At 60.6% G+C, this 13,837-nt stretch overlaps 1 protein-coding gene across 11 annotated transcripts in view; it reads right to left on the bottom strand.

Moving 5' to 3' along the window:
• Window positions 1-13,837, bottom strand: part of GSE1 (Gse1 coiled-coil protein) — a 391,542-nt gene that overhangs the window by 227,372 nt on the left and 150,333 nt on the right. Inside the window, exon 1 of one of the 11 annotated variants that reach the window (XM_069549679.1) lies at window positions 10,286-10,362. The exons of the other annotated variants lie outside the window; for them this stretch is intronic. The gene's annotated coding sequence lies outside the window, so the exon portion shown is untranslated. Of the gene's footprint in view, window positions 1-10,285; window positions 10,363-13,837 lie in introns of those variants that run through there. 11 annotated transcript variants of the gene reach the window in all.

Genomic DNA, 13,837 nt, shown 5'->3' with positions numbered 1-13,837 from the left:
TGTGGGACAGGGGGCCTCCTCAGCAAGAAAGGATTCATTTCCCAGCTGGTGGAGCACCCAGGGCTGAGGGCAGGGGCCAGGGAGACGGAGCCCTGAATGAGAAGAGGCCACGCAGGGGGCCGGGTGCCCAGCTCCCTCCCCTGGCTCAGTGGAGGCTCTGAGTGGGCCTGCTCCAGAGGTGGGTCTTCACCTCCCCTGGTCTCCCCCCGTTACTCACCAAAGAGTCTCCAGGGAGGGTTCAGGAAAGGCCCATGAGACTTGGACAGGCCTATTATTCCAGGCCCCCCCTGAATCCCTCCACTGCAGGACCAGCTTCAAATCAGTCCACACTTCCACCCTTGGCTGTCCCTGAGGAGGGTCGGGGCCTAATTTAGCAAGAGCTCGTCGAGGTCCCCAGAGATGAGGGCCACCCAGCACATGTAACCCTCCACCCCTCTGCCCGGCCGGGAGCTCACACCCTTTCTGTGGGCTGAGCGGCCACCTGCACAGGCCCCGGCTTGTCTGAGAAGCCAGAGCAAGACCAGGGGACAGGTGGACAGACAAACGGAAGCTCTTCTAATATTACTGGAGACCGCTGGTTCGGTGCCAACTCTGCAGGCCCTGTGCTGAACAACTGGGATTGGCCCTTGCTGGTGAGGCTGTTGATGTGGAAAAGTTCAGAGAGGTTGAGATAATGGTCTGAGGTCACACAGCAAGCAAGCAGCAGGGCTGGGAGGGAAGCCAGCACCCCATCTGGGGGCCAGAAAGAGGTTCTGCAAGCTGAGCCTGGCCCTTGCAGGGTGAAGGCCCCCATGAAACCCCCACTATGTCCTCAGAGGCAGCTCAGCTGGCGTGCTGAGGCGTGTTCCCCATTCTCCCGGGGAGGGGGCGCTCTGGGGCCCCGGAACAGGATCCTGGGCTGGCACACGGCTACGCTCCCTCCTCTGAGCCTGTCCTCATCTGGAGGGAACCAGCATGGAGTGAGTTCTGGGCGGGGACACGCTGTGAAGCGGTTTTGGCAGGAGGGGTGGTTGGCATTGCCTGGATTCTGAGGGGAAAACCAACCAGGATCTGAACCAAGGCTGGGGGCGGCTGCCAAGCCCCAGAGGGGACAGCCAGGGACAGAGGACAAGCAGCCTCTGGGCCAAAGACACAATCCTGCGGCCCAGAGACTAGTGGTCCACTCTGACCCCGGGCTCTGCAGGTAGGAGGCACGCGGGGTCCTCCCAAGTGCCCTGCCGTCCCTGATCTGAGGATTTCCTGCCCTAGGCGGGGGGTCCTTTATGGCAGATCCCTCTTATCCCAGTCTGGCCTTCAAGACCCTGAGGTTCAAACCCCCCCTGGCCTTGGCTCCCTTCCCCAGGCAGACAAACACCCACGAGGCAATTAGAGGGAAGCATGAATAGTCAATTGTGGGCAGCTTCTGAGGAAACTCACAGTTACCCAGGCTGGCCCTGGGGGAGGAGTGCGAGTGTGTGTGTGTGTGTGTGTGTGTGTGTGAGAGAGAGAGAGGGAGAGAGAGCCCACGTATGAGTGTGTGCGTGTGCGGGTGCTGGGAGCACTGACTGTCTGCTTGAGTGTGAGACAGACTGAGTGTCTGAGTGTGCACGTATATGAATACATGTGTGATCATGCATTGAGGCGCTCTGTGTGTGTGTGTGTGTGAGAGAGAGAGAGAGAGATGGCATGTATACATGTTCGGAACTGTGTGTACGTGTGTGCACGGAGCTCTGGGTGCCCAGAGCCAGCCTGCTAGGCTATGGTGGATGCCCTGCAGCAGCCCCAGGCTGGAGGGTGCTGGAGTCCGTCCCTGCCCCAAGACGAGCCTACAGGGAGAAGGAAGGCTTCTAGAACTTCTCCTACTTGGAAGTACTTTGACCAGCTCTGTCCCAGGCCCACTCCGTCCTTCTAGCTCACCTAGAGTCCACTGTGGGCTCCCCCGCCCAGGCACCAGCCAAAAGCCCCTGAGCAGGGCCCCCAGGTGTCTAGGCCTCTGTCACCGGGGATCGAGGAGCTGACAGTCTGGCCCGGGGTCCCTCCAGGCTGTGAGACTGGGAGAGGTTTTACTCAGTTATCCACACTGCAGAGATGGGGTCTGAGTGTCTGGAAGATTTTGGGGTCACCACGTGTCCTGTAGGATACGCTCCCGGCAGGGGCCAGTCCCGAAGGTTCAGGACCACAAGGCTCTGGCCTCCATCCCTCCGGCTTATGGGTAAAGGAAGGGCCCAGAACTGCGAGATAAAGCCAGACTCGGAGGGACTGGGGAGGGACTGTGGGCTGGGAGATAAGCCATCGGGGCTGCCTGTGCCCCGGTCCCACGGGGTGTGTGGCTGGGAGATAACCATGCTTCCGGGGGTGGCCGCTGGGCCTGGGGCTGCGTGATTGATGCCCAGGGGAGGGACAAGCCACCCGCTCGCAGAAGTGGGCACCGGAAGCAGCAGGGGCTCCAAGGAAGCCCAGGGGGCCAGGGGCCAAGCGGACTGAGGGCCTGCACTGCTGGTGTGGATGCCTTAGCTGCCGATAGGGCTCTTGGCACCCCGTGACAGGCGGGGAGATGGAGGGTCACACGAGGCTGGCCCCCACGTCAGCACAGTGATCCCAGGCTGCCATCACAAGGGGGAGCCAACCTGGCGAGGGGCCCGGTTCTCACTCTCGGTGACACTTCTCTCCATGAACAGACACGCCCGCCTCCGGTTCACCCAGAAGCCTCTTGAGAGGGTGAGCAGGGACAGCTGTCCCAGCCCAGGTCGGCGTTTTGGGTGACCCTGAGACGAGGTCACCATGGCAAAGGCCAGAGGGAGCTGCCAGCCTTGGTTCTGCATCAGTGGGAACTGCCAGGGTCCGACTGCCTGGTTCCAATCCTGGCTAACTGCCGAGCCTCAGTTTCCTCATCTGTAAATGCAGCTGACACCACCTTCCTCTTGGGGGCGTCGTGAATATGAAACTGCGCCTAGTCAGAGCACTATACATGTTTATGAAATAAAATTAAATTCACAGTGTGACCTAGCAGATTCCACTCCTAGGTATACACCTGACTCTTGACCAACACGGGTCTGAATGGCACGGGTCCACTTACGCACAGGGTTTTTTTAAATAGTAGATAGGACAGTACTGTAGGATCTGTGGTTGGTGAATCCCTGGATGTGGGGAACTGTGGGTGCAGAGGGCCGACTATAACTTACAAGAGGATTTTCAACTGCTTGGAGTGTTGGTGCCCCTAACCCCTGTGCTTTTCAAGGGCCGACTGTACACCCCAGAGAACGGAAAACAAGTGTTCCAAGTCAGGCAGCGTTCATCATAACAGCCCCAATGTGGAGACAACCCAAGTGTCCCCCAGCAGAAGAATGGATACATAAAATGGGGCGCGGCCAGGTAGTGGAGTATTACTTAGCTGCAAAAAGGGACGGAATTCTCTGATACAGCTACAACATGGACGGATCCTGCAAACAAGCTCGTGAGGGAGACCAGACACAAGAGACCGCACATCATCTGAGTCACGAAGGTGAAAAGCCCAGAAGAGGCAAATCAGTCGCAGCAGAAAGCAGGCTAGTGACTGCCAGGGGTGGGGGCAGGAGGAGCGAGAACCACTACACAGCGCAGGGGTTCCTTTGGGGGCGATGCACTGGTAAGAGGCGATGGCCGTGCAACGCCGTGAATGGACCCAATGCGTTAGTCACTATAAAGCAGCCCGTTTTATGTTATGCGAATTCTATTTCAGTGCAAAAAGTTTAAATTAACACGCATTGCCAAGACTTTACCAGCAGGCTCGCATGCCCACCCAGAAACTCACAGGTCCCCAAATGAAATGCAAAGGCTGGGGAAGGAGTGCCTCCCACCTGGGCAGGACAGCACGTGCCCTGGGGAGGAGCAGTCGGGAGGGCTGGTTGTGAGGGTGGATGACAGATGCCCACCCACCCAGTGAGTGCTAGTTGGATCCAATCAGATTTGGGGCTACACCAAATGGAGCCGATTTGTTAAACAGGTCTACGTCATGATTTCAAGTCACCAACATCCAACACAGAGGACAGACCAAATATCTGAGACTCAGGAGTAAGCCCAATCATGGTGGGGGGTGCTGGGAGGTGGGGACACCTGGGCAGGAGCGAGGGGGATTGCTCCCCTCACTTCACCCCCACCTCTGTCTTGCTTGTGACCTTGACCAGTGTCTACTCAGGCTTCAGTTTCCTCGTCTGCAGAAATAAGGGGCTGACTCTGGGATTCTGGGAGGAGATGGGGGAGGATTCAACCTCCACCCAATACAGATGAGGCCCTGGAGCACCACCCCTTCCTGAGGGAGCAATCTCCCTCTGTCTCCAGTGAGACCCCCACCACCCTCCTTTGCATCTTGGAATCCTTCAAGTCATGGTGCTGCCTCTCCTCCTCCACGAAGCCCTCCCAGACTTCTCCAATGTGTGCCCTTAAGCTTTGGGGTGCCCGGCTGGACTCTACGATCCCTGAAGACAAGGTCTCTACCTCTGACTTCCTGCTACCATTCAGGGAGATAGCGACTATCCACGTTAGGATTTCCTGGCCAGTCCTGTAGTTCTTATAATCTACAGAAATATTCTGGAAATCACGTTTTGCCTTCCTAAGGCCAAATACCTGCCTGAGGGCCTATCTTTGGGTTTGGAAAATAAGCCCCTGTGCCACCAAGGCTGGCAGGGCTGGGGCACCCAGGAGGCGTGGACTGGGCGGGAAGGCTGGGCGCAGTAAGTGCCCAACATTCGTGAGTTGTTGCTCGTATAAGGGAGGAGAACCGGGTCCCCCTGCCGTGAGCGGGGCATCAAGGAGGCTGGGTGGCTCCCCACGGCTCATCATCCTGAAATGGGCTTCCCAACTTTGACCCTCCCACGCACACCCACTCTCCAGAAGAGCCCTGGGAGGCCAGCCCAAGTGGACAGTGGCCCCGTGAAGGGTGCCAGGTTGGCAGGCTGGGGAAGGGGTTGGTGGGTCCTGAGTGTCATGGAGCCTAGGAAGGGAGCCTGGGGCCATGGTCCTTCCTAAGACACCCAGAGCACCTGTGGAGGAAGGAGGGGGCTGCGTGAGACCAGCACGGGTGTGGCCCCTGCCCCTCTCCGAGCTCCCTGCTGCCTGACCACGTGTTCCCAAGTCGGCTGGGGCACAGACGACCAGGCCGATAAAGCCCGTTTCCTGGGGACAGGGCTGTCTGCAGAAGGCCTTGAGATAAGGCTGAGCAGCAGCGCCAAGCCTGTGGTTTCCTTGTGCTGGGGAGGAGGGGCCGGCGTGGGCAAAGGGGCTGGGGTGACAGGGGGCTCAGGCCTGGCCCCACCCGGCTCCCAGAGAGGGAGAGAGGGAGGCTGCCCCCTGCAACCCTGCAGCTGTTTATGAATCCAGGGCTTGCCCCATGCCAAGTCTGGTGCCAGCCACCCCTGGGGGACAACGGAGGTACACCCCAGCCTCCTAACTGCCAGGGCCTCCAGGTGTCAGAGCAGAGAACAAAGCTGGCAGCTTCTGCCCAGGGCACATGGAGTGAGGAAGCAACTGGCATTTTCTACACGCTGTCCCATCTCTAAGTGCTTTTTACCTCATTTAATCTACCCACAGCCCTACAATCCAGCCTATAAGCTCTGCTTTTGAGATGAGGAAGCAAACGCACAGAGATGCTAGGTGACTCGCCCAAGGCCACACAGCTCGTGCGCCTCTCTTCAATCGGTGTCTCTTCTTCCAGGCTCTGTTTGGCCCGCAGCCCGCAGTGAGCCCGCAAAGTGAGACGTTACATATTGGCAGGGCAAGCTGGAGGGAGAGGGGCAGGGCAAGGTGGGGGCAGGGGCCGTGGGACCCATGCGGTGCTGACGCCACGCGGATGCCCCTGGGGAATGGGATGCATGGGACACTCAGAACACACAGACGTCACTCTGACCTCCGAGGGACAGACATGGCTCCTGCAACCCCCCCAAACCACATGCCGCCCACGAGAGGCGGGTGCCCTGCCACCACGGTCATCCACATGCCCCCGCCACAACCAGCACGCCAGGCTCCCGGTCAAAGACGGCCAGAGCTCCAGAACCGAAGATCAAGACCTGGTTGGTGGAGAAGAGTGGGAGGCCCTAGCCACAGTGCACTGAGCAAGTCTGCCCAGAGGCCCCCCTGAGATTGTGCAGTGCTCAGCCTGAGCACCCGCGGGAGCAGTTCAGAAGCCCCGCGGGGCCCGTGGTTCTGGTGATGGTCGCCGTGTTGACCAACCTGTGTCGCCCTGGACACCTCTCCTGCTAGAAGACCCGCCTCCCCGCCTCGCCCAGCCCCAGTCCTCCCCCTGAGCCGCGGGGGCACCTGTGGCTTGGCAGGGCCGGGCACTGAGGGTGAAGGAAGGCGCAGACATCCGCCACCCTCCCCCACTCCCGGGCGCACCTCCAGCTCCTGGCTCCTGCGTGACAGCCCGCCTCCCACAGCTCCGAGAACAGAGCCAGGCTGTGTTCACGTGTCCCCTGCCGGGACCACACGGCGGCGGGCAAGAGGGCAGGCGGGTGGGGGAGCGGAACCGCCGCTCCACACCGCCCGGCCACAGGCTCTGTCTGTGCCCAAGCCTGCCATCAGGGAGCCGCGAGGCGGCCAGGCCAGCCCACCCAGCGCTGCACCCACCCCGGACCAGCCCCTGGGGGCCAGGGCGGGCCTCAGCAGCCCAGGCTCCCCCTCGCTAGGGAAGACTGACGTCCTCGGCTGTGCCCACTGCACGGACGGGGAGACAGGGGCTCAGACCAGCCTGCGGGGACTGGCTCCTGAGACCGTGTGTCAGCCATCGCCTGGGGCTCTGCTTCCCGGGGGAGGGGGAGACGCAGGGGAGGGGCTGGAGCCGCGCCCGGGGATCTGAACCCGGGCCAGCCTGGTCCAGAGCCGCACTTGTCACCCCACATCTGGGGAGAGGGGGATGCCTGGAATGGTCTCCCGGTCCCCCTCGTGGAGGGTGAGAGCCACTGTCACTGGAGAAGGGGCAGGGAGGCTGGCCCTTGGTCACTCGTCTTTCCCCACCCCACAGAGGCTGAGGCAGCAGCGGGCGGCACCGAAGGAGGGAGCTGGGGTCCCGCAAGCCGGCCTCAGGGACGCTCTCCTCCCTGGCCCCCGCCAAACCAGCAGGTCATACACATGTCACGTCCAGGCCCCTCGCAGCCTCCAGGGACAGTGGGCCCTGCCGGCTGCCTAAGCCACTGTCTGCACACTAATTCCCTCAGCCCGTCAAAACTTCTGGGTATGCACACACGTGCACGTGAACATGCACATGGAACCACACATGTCAACCCCCCCTACACACACCAACACATACAGACATAGCCACGTGTACTCAGACACACAGACACACACACACAACCCCCGGGGAGAGGAGGTAGGGAGCAACTGATCTGAAATCCACTTGGCCTGTCCGTCCGTCCTGACGAAAATCACAGGGAAGGAGGGAAGCCTGGTGGGCAGCCAGGGCCTGTGATCTATGAAAGAGATGCAGAGAGTGTGTGGTCCTGCCATGGTGACGGGTGCCCACAGAGAACTGTGGGGACAAAAGCAGTCATTTCTGCCCGGGGCTGTCTGCTCCCTGTGGGCTGGGGTCTCCATGCTGCCTGGGAAGACAGGAGACCCGGCATTCATTCATTTTTCATTCAGTCAAGCAGCCACCCACCCATCCATCCTTCCATCCACCCACCCTCCACTATCCACGCATCCACTATCCAGCCATCCATCCTTCCATCCACCCACCCGCCACTTCCTATCCATCCTTTGGTCCTCCACCCTCTATCCATTCGTTCATCCATTCATTCTCCACTCTCCATCCGTCCATCCTTCTAGAAATGTTACTGAGCACCTACTGTGCGCAGACCCTGCGCCAGGCAGCAAGCAGGACGTCGGAGGCCCTGTCTGACACGGCGTGGTGCTGGAACAAGGACAGCATGACTGAACACTTGCTGCGCGTGCAGCCTCATTTAACCCCATGGCGACCCTGTGTGGCAGACGCCACCAGCATGCCCACTTCGCAGATGAGAAAGCTGAGGCTCCACTGAAAAGCAGCAACACAAGAGCCTGTGCTTTTGACTCTTTCCCTTCCCTCCCCTCCTGTCCCCTTTCCATTTCTGTCTGTCTTATTTGACAAGAAAGAGAACCAGAGAAGTCAGCACCCCAAACGGCCAACAATCGTGGTATAAGCTGGGCTACTCCATGTCCCTGCTTGCCTGGGACAGTCCTGGTTTTCAGCTAATGTCCCCACATAAGAGGTGACAGTGCCACCTGTGTCTCACACGCCCTGGTTTAGACCTGGGTGAAGCTAAGCGAGTTCCCTTCCCACTCTGGAGCTGAGAAAAAGACATAATACTGAGGGAAAAGGGAGGGTCTGAGGCCAGAGCAATCCCTGAAGGCTTCCTGCAGGAGGCAGAGCACAGCTGCACCTGGAGGAAGGGGCACACTGCCCTCCGAGACCCCACACCCACCATATAGGCCAGGGCACAGCTCTGCTTCTCTGTTTAGGGATGCTCTGGTCCAGGAATCCCAGGAAGTGCAGATGCTGGATACTGGGCAGTGTTGGGGGCAGGGCCTGAGGCAAATGTGGTCCCTCTGGCTGCCAAGGGTATGAGGAAGGGGTTGGAGTCTGGGCAGGCTGATGGGATCAAAGCCCCCAGTGGCCCCTGGCTGCCCTTCCAGCACTCATGAGGCAGTCTGGGCCAGGGCCTGCTCTAGGCACCCAGCGCCCTGCCCCCTTGGGAGGACAAGCTGTCCTGCCAGCCATCACCACGTGGGCCTGGCACCTGCCCGTCCAGGCAGGACTGGGGCTGTCCCCAGCCTGGCAGAGGACCTCCCAGCAAGGTCTTCCCATCCAAAGCCCCGCAGTGACCCAGGTGAGCCTTCTGGACTTCTCAAAGCTCAGGGAGCATTTTCCTAAATGGGGGTGGGCCGCCTCTGACTGAGGACACGCCTTACCCCGCGTGGTGGGCCAGGACCCAAGCTCTGCGCCTCACTTTCATTCCAGCTCTGCCACGCAGCTGATCGGCCCAGGGACTGCCGGCTGCTCAGATGGAACTTGGGGGAGAAGGGCCCCAGCACGCAGGGCGCAGGGGATTTGGTGAATGGGCGCCTGCCATGGTGCCAAAGGGCCTCGGTACAAAGGAGGTCCTTGCTGCACAGATAGGCACGTGGAGGAGGTGGGCCCTGGAACCTGAGACGTGGTAGGAAGACTCTCCCATCTGACCTCTGCTCCTCCATGACCTGTCTAGTAGGTGGGAGGTTCCTGCTTGCACACCGCCGACGCTGGAGCGCTCACTGCCTTGCAGTCACCCGGCCTATGGATGGGCAGAGGGGGCATGCCCTCTTTGTCAGCGCGTTTACTGTGGTCAGACTAAATCCAAGGTGGGAAGTGGGCGTCAGGACTCTAGGAGCCAAGAGGTGGTCATGACTGGAGGAGGGAGGGGAGGAGCCTGTGCGTTCCCCCTGGTGTGGGATGGGGAGCTCCGAGCACTCCTGTGGTCCCGCCAGCACCTCCTCAGAGGCTGCCCCTGGCCCCCTCCACCTGCTCCTCTGCTCCTGGGTCTGCCTGGCCCCTCTTCCGGTCCTCCTGCCGTGTTCTTCTCTCACTTCCAGAAGCAGGAAGGGACTTGGCAGATGAGTCACCGAGTTCTAGACCCTCCACCAGGCTGGGGACAGCCCTAGTCCTGCCAGGACAAGCAGGTGCCAGGCCACGGGGCACCTGCAGCACTGGGCGGCGGGGCAGCTTGTCCTCCGGGGGGGGCAGTGGCCCTGGGTGCCTGGAGCAGGCCCAGAGGAGCCCCCGGCAGGGACGTGCCCTCCTGTGAGTCTTAGTTTCCCCTCTGCAGGAAGGGGCGATAGGAGTCGGTGCCTCTCTGAGCCACCCGGCTCTGCGCTTTGCCTACAACAGCTGGGAGGACAGCAGGCTCACCTGTGCACACCCTCGGGCGCCCAGCTCCAGGCCCCGTGCCAGCCTGGGCCCTGTGATGGCACGCTGGACAGAGAAGACGCCACGGTGGAGGCAGAGGGGACATGCCAGGGGGACCCGGGGCTGCAGCGCTTGCTGCCACGCCGCAGAGCTCCACTGCACCCCATTACGATCCCAGTTCCTGTCCCTGGGCCCTGGCTCCAACTGGGGCCACTAGGCCAGCCCCTGGAGACTCTCCGTCTCTCCCCTGGGTCACGCTGTGTTCCACATACACACACTGCAGTGTTCCTGCAGCCAGGACGCACACCCCTCACCGAGTCCCAGCTCAGCGTCGGCTCCCCCATCTCGGCCTTCCGCCCTGTGAGTCTGGGCACCGACCCAGAAACCCCCTTCCCAGATGGGGCCACCCCAGGGACTCACCTGGCAGCGGCGCCGGCCGCGTGGGGCTCTTCGGGTCCATGGGAGCGGGCTTTCCCTGCCCCCGGGCCCCCGGCCTGACCCCCAAGGGGCAGCTCCCTTCGGCCTGCAGTGAGGGGGGCCAAGGGGGCGGGGCGACAAGGCGGCAGCGGCAGCAGAGGAAGCCTGCCCAGCGTCTGCAGACCGGCTCCGACCGGACCAGAGTCCTGAGACGCCAGTGGAGAGGTCAAGGGCGGCAAGCCAGGGCTGCCCAGCGAGGCACGGATCAACCACGCGGCCGCCCTCCTCCGGCCCCCAGCCTCCCCCGCCCCGGCCGGCTCACGCCCCAGCCACTGCAGACGGGAGCCACGCTCTGCAGGGTGGAGGGTGGCAGCCACTTCCTGCCTGCCCCTCGCGGTTCAGCTCCCGCAGGACCCCGGGGTCGCGGGGTCCCTGGCACAGGGAGGCTTCTGCCCTGGGCAGCGGGGCCACCCCCAGACTCCAAGGGGGCCATAGCCCCACCGAGGTGGCCCTCACTCACACCCTCACTCAGCCGTCTCCCCTAAGCACCTGCCCCATGCCAGGCCCTGCGCTGGGCCCCAGTCCCCAGAGCTCTGTGGTGTTTTCCAGGCAGCAGGAGCCGCCCCCGTCCCCAGGCATTCCTGAAGAGAAAGGGCCAAGGACGGCCCAGCTCAGGTGGGAGGAAGGGCAGAGTCTCGGGGACCCACAGAGACGCTCTGGCATGAGGCTCTTGGGGGCAGGAAGGGAGGATGGAGGGGAAGGAGAGGAGCCTACTGTCATCGGGGTCTCAGTTCCCGGGGTCTCCTCCCTACAAGGTCCAGAGGCCCAGTTCAAGCGCTGCCTCCTCCTGAGAGCCCTTCCGGGTGCTCTGCGCTGGCCTTGTTAGAGCCCATCTTGGTGTGTTTGGAGAAAGGAGGGTTGGACATCTGTTGGTGGGGAGGCCATGACTCCACTGCCTTAGGGGGCCAGCTGGGCCCAGAGGGTCACCCAAGACACGCCCAGAGGGTGTGCCACAAGCTGCTTGCTGGGGTTGGGTGAGTGTGGGAGGCTGAGGGGGCAGGGCCTCGTCAGGTCTCTGGGGTCAATCCCTTCCCTGTGCCTGCGGTGGGCAGAAGGCCGGGGGACTATGGCTGCAGACACCCCGAGGACTATGGTTTAGGCCACGTTCACAGTTACTTCCTGGGCAAACACCAAGCTGCACCCAGAACCTCCTGGTATGGGTGAGAATTCAGCCCCTCCCAGGCAGGGTGGGAACACCTCCATCTGCATCCTAAAAACAGTGGTTAGTAACTGAGGTCACCTTCGCGCCACGTCCCAGCTTCTGTTCCAGGGAGGGAACTGCCCCAGGGCGACCTACCCAGGGTGACCTAGCACACACCTGCTGGGTCAGGTACCCCCCTGTAGCACAGCCACTAGGCCAGAGGGGCCAGCCCCAGCCAAGTGGTGCAGAGTCAGCGCTACGTCCCCATGCAGTCCTCACCAGCCAGCCTGTTCTTCAGTTGGCATGGCCCCCACGCCCCATGGGCAGCACGTGGCCAGCTCAACCAGCAACAGGGATGGGTGTGGAGGTCAAAGAGTTGTCCCCAAAGACAGCCAAGGCCTCGTCCCCAACAACTGAGAACACGTCACTTTACAGGACAAAAGTAACCTGTCACTTTACAGGGCAAAAGGGACCTGGGAGATGTGAGTAGGCTGCCGACCCTGAGACGGGAGCTCAACCTCGATGAGCCAGGCAGGCCCAGTGCGATCACAAGGGTCCCTGTGAGCGGGAAGCGGGGCGGGAGGTGTGACGACAGAAGGAAGAGGTTGGAGGGACGTGGGGCCACAAGCCAAGGAATGCATGCTCCTCCAGAAGCAGAAACGGAAGGACACATTCTTCCCTGGAGCCTCTGGAAGGAACCAGGCCTGTGACACCTTGATTCTAGCCCAGGGAGACCTGGGTCAGGCCTCTGATCTCTGGCCTCCAGACTGCAAGGTGATAGAACTGCCAAGTTCATGGATGTCTGTTACAGCAGCCACGGGAAAATAGCACGGCTAGGAAGACAACTGTTCCCAGCCTCACAGCACCTGACATTCAATGGCTGGTCAACTAATGCTCTTCTCTGTGAGGGAAAGATCGAAGGCAGGAGCAGAAGGGGATGACAGAGGACGAGATGGTTGGATGGCATCACCAACTTAATGGACATGAGTTTGAGCAAGCTCCGGGAGATGGGGAAGGACAGGGAAGCCTGGCGTGCTGCAGCCCATGACACGACTGAGCGACTGAACTGAACTGCATGTTTGATCCAGAGGGCTCACAGCCCCTGCCTAGAGCCAGCCAAGTCCAAGGAGGAGAAAGGACCAATCTCTCACAGGCGACTGTGAAGTCTCCTTGTCCCCCATGTGACTGCACTGGGAGGCCTCAAGGAAAAGCAAACTGCCTGTGGTCACTGGAATTCTGTATTTCAGAGCAAAGCCCTGGAGAGGGAAGAAAAGTCCTGGAATGGAAAGAGGATCTGCCTGGAACATCAACCCTGGGGCCAGGAAGCCTGGGTAAACGCACGTTCTCGATGTCTATGAAAATCTGACTTCCTCTTTACCTTCCCCTCATCAGGCCCCCAGCACCAGCCGACCTGAAACTTGTATTCACTCAGCAAACATCGACTGAGCATCTACTGTGCAGCGGGCCAGGTGCTGGAGCCATAAGGAGGTCAGTCAGATGTGTCCCCTGTCTTCATGGAGCGGGCGAGCGGGCAGCCTCAGGGCGTGCGCACTTGAGCTTCCTGTGGCTGGGACTCTGCCCAGGGTCCCCTCCTCAGCAGGGCCTTCTGGGACCAGCCCGCCTATGGTCACAAGCTTCATCTCTGTGTTCTTTTGCCCTATTTTGCTTCATGGAACCTGTCCCCGCCTGGCATCACACATGCTGCCTAGCACAGTCTTTGACACACAGTAGGTATTCAACAAACACTTGTGAACAAATGTACTCACAGGAACGGTGGCCTAGAGCTGGAGACAGATGTGAGAACAGGCAACCACGGTTAGAGACACGAGCAAAGGTCTGTTGGAGAGATGTCTGTTTTTCACACGGCTTTTGCTTCTAAATTAGAAGGTTGTGGGTGAGAGCTGGTATGGATGCATGGGGAGTCTTACACACAGTGCTCTTGTAGCCTGTTACATCAATATGGTGAGCCAAGGTCCCCTGAGTGCTGGCTTACTTACCAGCTTAAACCCAGTCTTGGCAAAAGCAGGGTGGCGAGTGGGTGGAGGACACGGCCAGGACGGCAGACAGGCGGGCCCCAAGTGCAGGAGCCCTTGGTGGGGTTGTCTGTGCTGGTTTTTAGCTCCTTGGGGTCCCCAACACTGCCCCCGGGATACCCCACCTGGGTCTCAGAATGGCCATTTCTACGGCTCAGCTGGATCTCATTTTTTCTACCCTAAAATCTTGATCACAGACTTACTTGGAAGGAAAATAGATTTCGGGGCAAACAGACCCACTTGACAGCAATTTTGCCAGGTCTAAAGAGTCGCTTTTATCTTCGTGCCATTTTGAACTTTGGTGAAGGCTACGCTTAGTTC

This window comes from Ovis canadensis, chromosome 14, assembly GCF_042477335.2.
Source record: "Ovis canadensis isolate MfBH-ARS-UI-01 breed Bighorn chromosome 14, ARS-UI_OviCan_v2, whole genome shotgun sequence".
NCBI lineage: Eukaryota > Metazoa > Chordata > Mammalia > Artiodactyla > Bovidae > Ovis > Ovis canadensis.
This window is presented reverse-complemented; position numbering and strand designations above follow the sequence as displayed.